Source organism: Salvelinus sp. IW2-2015, unplaced genomic scaffold (assembly GCF_002910315.2).
Source record: "Salvelinus sp. IW2-2015 unplaced genomic scaffold, ASM291031v2 Un_scaffold4051, whole genome shotgun sequence".
Taxonomy (NCBI): Eukaryota; Metazoa; Chordata; class Actinopteri; order Salmoniformes; family Salmonidae; genus Salvelinus; species Salvelinus sp. IW2-2015.
Window position 1 is genome coordinate 24,179 of NW_019945323.1, and position 7,181 is coordinate 31,359.

Here is a 7,181-nt window from a genome sequence, read left to right on the forward strand (position 1 = left end):
AGTAATGCATGGTAATTGTATGTAATGATATGTTATAGTAATTGTATGGTAGGTATAGTAATGTAGATGGTATGGTAATGTATGGTATAGTAATGTAATGTATGGTAAATGTATGGTATGGTAATGTCATGTTATGTAATGTATGGTATGGTAATGTATGGTATAGTAATGTATGGTATGGTAATGTAATGCATGGTAATGTATGGTATAGTAATGTATGTATGGTAATGTAATGATGGTAATGTATGGTATAGTAATGCATGGTATTGTATGGTAATGTGTGGTATAAAAATTTCCAATTTGTAAGTTGCTCTGGATAAGAGCGTCTGCTAAATGACTTAAATGTAAATGTATAGTAATGGTATGGTATGGTAATGGTTATGGTGTAGTAATGTAATGTAAGTATAGTAATGTATGTATAGTAATGTAATGTATGTATAGTAATGTTATGGTATAGTAATGTAATGTATGGTATTAATGTAAGGTATGGAATAGTAATGTATATTAATGTATGGTATAGTAATGTATGGTATAGTAATGTATGGTATAGTAATGTAATGTATGGTATAGCAATGTAATGTAAGGTATGGAATAGTAATGTAATGTATGGTATAGTAATGTAAGGTAATGTTTGGTATGGAATAGTAATGTATGGTATGGTATAGCAATGTAAGGTAAAGTAATGTATAGTAATGTAATGTATGGTATAGCAATGCAATGTAAGGTATGGAATAGTAATGTATGGTATATCAATGTAATGTATGGTTTAGCAATGTAATGTATGGTATACATGTATGGTCTGTACTAAACTCACTCTGTAGGTACTGATCTGTACTATACTCACTCTGTAGGTACCGGTCCGTACTATACTCACTCTGTAGGTACTGATCTGTACTATACTCACTCTGTAGGTACCGGTCCGTACTATACCCACTCTGTAGGTACTGATCCGTACTATACTCACTCTGTAGGTACTGGATCTGCTTGGCTGACTCCTCAGTCTGCTGTCTGTTACTCATCCTCTCCTCTTCCAGTAAGGCCTGGAGCTCCAGACACTTCTGCTTGCCTGTGTTGGCCAACTCCTGGGCCTCCAGCAGCGCTCTGTGGAGGTGGTTAATCACCTGCTCTGTGTCCCCAGAATCCAGGTTGGCGCGACTGAGCTCGTCTGGAGAGAGGAGTGGAACAGAGGGGACAGTTAAGACAGGGACACGTAGGGGACAACACAGAGTAAGACACCAACCCAGGCTCCAGGTTGGCCCGATAGAGCTCGTCGGGAGAGAGGACTGACAAGACAGACATAGAGACAGAATGGGACACAAGTTTGACTGAGTTACACATTATACAATCTTAAGGTGAACGTACTTAGTTTCAAGACGCTGAATGGTTCCTTTAAAAATCTGCCTTGCGGGCGGCTGGGGGGGGCTGCGGGCGGCTGGGGGGGGTCCGTGCTACGCCACTGCTTATAACAACAAGAAATCTAAGATGTGTCCAATAAATGATACCCAGATCAGGGGTCCAGCTATACATTTGGTTTGCTAACTTGCTAGCTAAGTTGCTAAATGTCAAGATCAAACTTCTTGGTTACAGCAGAGACATTCAATCCCTTCCTGGATCAAGATAACTGTTGAAATAGCGCCCCTTGTGGGCACATTCGGTAATACCGATCTGCAGGAACTGTTGTGTAGCAAAATCACCCAAAATGACCAACCTAAGCTAAATGCTTCGGGAAAGAGGTGGTTAATGTCTGTGTCTTTCATTTTTGGTTTATCATCCCAGCAACCCCTAGACTAAAGATGAAATTACAGAACACCCCAGGAKTAAAGACGTCACTCCTAACCCTTCATCCACATCTCCCACAGCAGCAGAATAACACACTGATCCTACGGCGTAATGGAGTCAAGGCCGGTTTGAAAATCAACAGCAGATTATTGAACTTACACGTTCTAATGATGTAACTTAACTGACAAAGTGACGATGAGGGAATGGATCTGGTAGCCAAGTTAACCATGAAATACCTCCGTCACTAATCACTAACAGACAGTCCTAGGCTGCGGCCCGAATGGTACCCCTCCCATTCCCTATATATAGTGCACTACTTTTGACCAGGGCCAATAGTGCTCTGGTCAGCACATAGTGCACTACATAGGGGAACAGAGTGTCATTTGGGACGGAATCCCAGCCACTAATGCAGTCAGCCGCATACAGACCTGGAAGGGGAGAGGGTCCCCATTTGAACGATGTTGCATGTGGTCCCATATAGTTTAGGGATCACTGAAAGAAGAAGAAGTGTAGTTTCTACAGTAGCACAACAGACAGCGTGAATATTCGGAAGTCAACGTGTTGAACTCTGAACCTGTTCCCCATCCCCCCACCTAGCCCTAACAGTGTCAGGGTCCCCCACCTAGCCCTAACAGCGTCAGGGTCCCCCCGTAGCCCTAACCGCGTCAGGGTACCCTCCCCCACCTAGCCCTAACCGCGTCAGGGTCCCCCCCCACCTAGCCCTAACCGCGTCAGGGTCCCCCCCAACTAGCCCTAACAGCATCAGGGTCCCCCCACCTAGCCCTAAAAGCGTCAGGGTCCCCCCACCTAGCCCTAAAGCGTCAGGGTCCCCCCCCCCCACCTAGCCCTAACAGCGTCAGGGTCCCCACCTAGCCTAAAGCGTCAGGGTCCACCCCACCTAGCCCTAACCGCGACAGGGTCCCCCACCTAGCCCTAACAGCGTCAGGGTCCCCCACCTAGCCCTAACCGCGTCAGGGTCCCCCCCACCTAGCCCTAACAGGGTCCCCCACCTAGCCTAAAGGGCCCCCCACCTAGCCTAACAGGGTCCCCCACCTAGCCCTAACTGCGTCACGGGTTGGGGGGGGGGCGCCCCCCCCCCCTCCTCCCTACTTCAGCAGTCATTACGCCAGACAGGGTCCTGGTCTGAAGGGTTGTGTGTTTGATGTGGTTGAGAGTCCCCGGAGTGTGAAGGTCCTTTGGGGATGATGTGGTCTGGGGGGGGGGTGGCGGTGGGTGCAGGGAGGACCACAAACCAACCATCACACTCCTCCACTCACAGATCACACACCAGATGGTTTAACACTGATGGCATGATGCCGTTAATATCTGCTGATCTTTCCATTAAAACCAGTAGACGGTGAAGGCGCTGACGTCATCCCCGTCAACTCCCGATGGCGCACCAAGCCGGGAACTATTTGAATTTGAAGGGCGCCATATTGCTGAATGGCACCACGAAAAATCTCAAAAAAGGATCACGGGTCGACGTTTTCCCTCCTGGCTGAGAGTTTAATGGATCTGCCATCTTGTGTCATGACATGTACTAGTCAGAATGCATCACTATCAAATTCAATATCTTTTATATTTGTAGCAAACCTAAAAATAATTCACCGCGGGGGATACAACTTGATCATAATAAAGTCCTTTTAAAGCCCAAAAGTGTAAAGTTTGGCCGTTCTGGAGATTGTAACGGACATTTCTAGGGCAAACCTGGGCTTTTGGCACCACTAGGTTGCTATGCAGCAGCCAATCAGCAGAGCTTGTGACTTCACCCTCCAGACTGGTGTGTGTCAGATGTTGACCAAGTAGAGTATTTACTTTACAGTGACTAACACATATGGCTTTTACATATCTATGATGAAATGAGACAATCTACCCCTCCCTCCCTTCCTCTCTCCCTCTTGCTTCCTCTCCAACCCTTCCTTCCTCCCTCTTTCTCTCCAAACCTCACTCCCTCCCTCTAACTCTCCCTCTCCCTCCATACCTCCTTCTCTCTCTCCTCCCTTCTAACCCTCGCCATCTCTCTCCCTCTAACCTCCCTCCAACGCCTTCCTTCCTCACCCTCTCCCTCTAACCCTCTCCCTCCATCTCTCTCCGCCCTCCCTCTAACCCTCCCTTCCTCCACCCTCTCTCTCTCCCTCTAACCCTCCCTCTAGGATTGATTAAGTTTAAATATTCTTCCATGTGTCATGTGTCCCGTAAATAAATACAAGATTCAGTGGATGAAGTTAAACAGTACCAACCAACCAACCAACCTTTATCCCTGTCTCAACAGTTCCCTCTAGTGGGGTTCAGTCACACCATGACTCTCTCTCTCTCTCTCTACTCCCCCTGTTTTTAGCTGATAGGAGTGGAACCCGGTATGGCCGTCTGCTGCAATAACCAATCCGTGACAAGGACCGATGAGTTGTGCATTCAGAGACGCCACTCTGTGCTGTTATTTTTCTGTTTTGTGGCCCGCTTATTAGCTTGCACGATTCTTGCCATTCTCCTTTGAATTCTCTCATCAACAAGCTGTTTATCCACCCACAGAACTGCCACTGACTGGATGTTGTTTGTTTGTCGCCCCATTCTCTGTAAACCCTAGATACGGACGTGTGCGTGAAAATCCCAGGAGGCCGGACGTTTGAAATACTGGATCCGGCGCGTCTGATACCGACRATCACACCACGCTTAAAGTCGCTTAGGGCACTCGTTTTGCCCATTCGAACGTTCCATCGAACAGTAACTGAATGCCTGGATGCCTGTCTGCTTTATATAACAAGCCACGGCCACGTGACTCACTGTCTGCAGGAGCAAACCAATAAACTTGCTACTGAGTATATAAGCAACACCCAACAGTCTCTTCAATGCTGTGGTCCAATTCTCTACCCTTCTCTCTTGAAGGTGTGGATTCGTACACTTCCCAAGGAATTTAAAAAGGAGAGACTTGTCAAATCAAATCAAATTGTATTGGTCACATACATATTTAGCAGATGTTATTGCGGGTGTAGTAAATTGCTTGTGTTCCTAGCTCCAACAGTGCAGTAGTATCTAACAAGTCACAACAACACACACAAMTCTAAAAGTAAAATAATGGAATTAAGAAATATATAAATATTAGATTGAGCAATGTCGGAGAGGCATTGACTAAATACAGTAGAATAGAATACAGTATATACATATGAGATGAGTAAAGCAGTATRWAAACATTATTAGATTGACTAGTGTTCCATTATTAAAGTGACCAGTGATTCGAGGTCTATGTATACAGGGCAGCAGCCTCTAATGTGCAGGGTTGAGTAACTGGGTGGAAGCTGGCTAGTGGTGGCTATTTAACAGTCTGATGGCCTTGAGATAGAAGCTGTTTTTCAGTCTCTCGGCTCCAGCTTTGATGCACCTGTACTGACCTCGCCTTCTGGATGATAGCGGGGTGAACAGGCCGTGGCTCAGGTGGTTGTTGTCCTTGATGATCTTTTTGGCCTTCCTGTGACATCGGGTGCTGTAGGTGTCCTGGAGGGCAGGTAGTTTGCCCCCGGTGATGCGTTGGGCAGACCGCACTACCCTCTGGAGAGCCTTGCGATTGTGGGCGGTGCAGTTGCCGTACCAGKYGGTGATRCAGCCYGACAGGATGCTCTCAATGGTGCATCTGTACAAGTTAGTCAGGGTTTTTGGTAACAAACGAMATTTCTTCAGCCTCCTGAGGTTCTTCACCACACTGTCTGTGTGGGTGGACCATTTCAGATCATCAGTGATGTGTACGYCGAGGAACTTGAAGCTTTYCACCTTMTCCACTGCGGTCCCGTCGATGTGGATATGGGGGTGCTCCCTCTCCCGTTTCCTGTCCACGATCAGCTCCTTTGTTTTGTTGATGTTGAGTGACAGGTTATTTTCCTGACACCACACTCCGAGTGCCCTCACATCCTCCCTGTAGGCTGTCTCGTCATTGTTGTTAAATCAGGCCTACTACTATTGCGTCGTCTGCACAGTCATGGGTGAACAGGGAGTACAGGAGGGGGCTCAGCATGCACCCTTGTGGGGCCCCAGTGTTGAGTATCAGTGGAGGTTCAGACCCAGGGCCCCGAGCTTAATGATGAGTTGAGGGTACAATGGTGTTGAATGCTGAGCTGTAGTCAATGAACAGCATTCTTACATAGGTATTCCTCTTGTCCATATGGGATAGGGCAGTGTGCAGGCGATTGCATCGTCTGTGGACCTATTGGGGCGGTAAGCAAATTGGAGTGGGTCTAGGGTGACAGGTAAGGTGGATGTGATATGATCCTTAACTAGTCTCTCAAAGCACTTCATGATGACAGTAGTGAGTGCTACGGGGCGATAGTCATTTAGTTCAGTTACCTTAGCTTTCTTGGGTACAGGAACAATGGTGGCCATCTTGAATTAAGTCGGGACAACAGACTGGAATAGGGAGCGATTGACTATGTCCGTAAACACATCAGGACGTGGCTCGGGATGCCGTCTGGGCCGGCASCCTTGCGAGGGTTAACACGCTTAAATGTCTTACGTCGGCCACGCAGCGGGAATGCCAACAGTCCTTGGTAGCGGGCCACGTCGGTGGCACTGTGTTATCCTCAAAGCGGGCGAAGGTGTTTAGCTTGTCCGGAGGCAAGACGTCGGTGTCCGCGATGTGGCTGATTTTCCCTTCGTAATCCGTGATTGTCTGTAGACCCTGCCACATACGTCTCGTGTCTGAGCCGTTGAATTGCGACTCCACTTTGTCTCTGTACTGACTTTCTGCCTGTTTGGATTGCCTTACGGAGGGAATAACTACACTGTATTTCGCCATATTCCCAGTCACGTCGTCATGGTTAAATGCGGTGGTTTGCGCTTTCAGTTTTGCGCGAATGCCRCCATCTATCCACGGTTTCTGGTCTGTCAGTCTGTCTCTCATAAYGAAAGCAGTTGAGATATACAATGGATCTGAAAGCAGTAGAGTTGGCAGACTGACTGAACACTAAACAGTCCTCGAATGGWAACAGAGACCAAGGTTAACCCTGCYATTAAAAGCCAGACTTATCAACATGGAGTTGATAACACGATCCTGATGAAGTCATCAGTTAACCTTGGTGGTAGTAGACAGACTAAAAACAACGATTTCAGATAAAAGCAGGTGTTCAGTGTGATGATGAATGTAATGACCGACCTGACAGACAGACCGCTGCCAGGGCTTCTGTTCCGTCGGGGATATTACAKAGAAAATTACAGAGGGATCAGAGTAARCACAGTCTCACACACACACAGTCACACAGTGTCACAGACACACACAATGCTATCGGCAGAAGTATTCAGACTCATTGAATTTTCCCACATTTTGTTACGTTACAGCCTTATTCTAAAACGTATATTTTTTGCCCCTCAATCTACACACAATACCCAACAATGACAAAGCAAAAACATATATTTACATA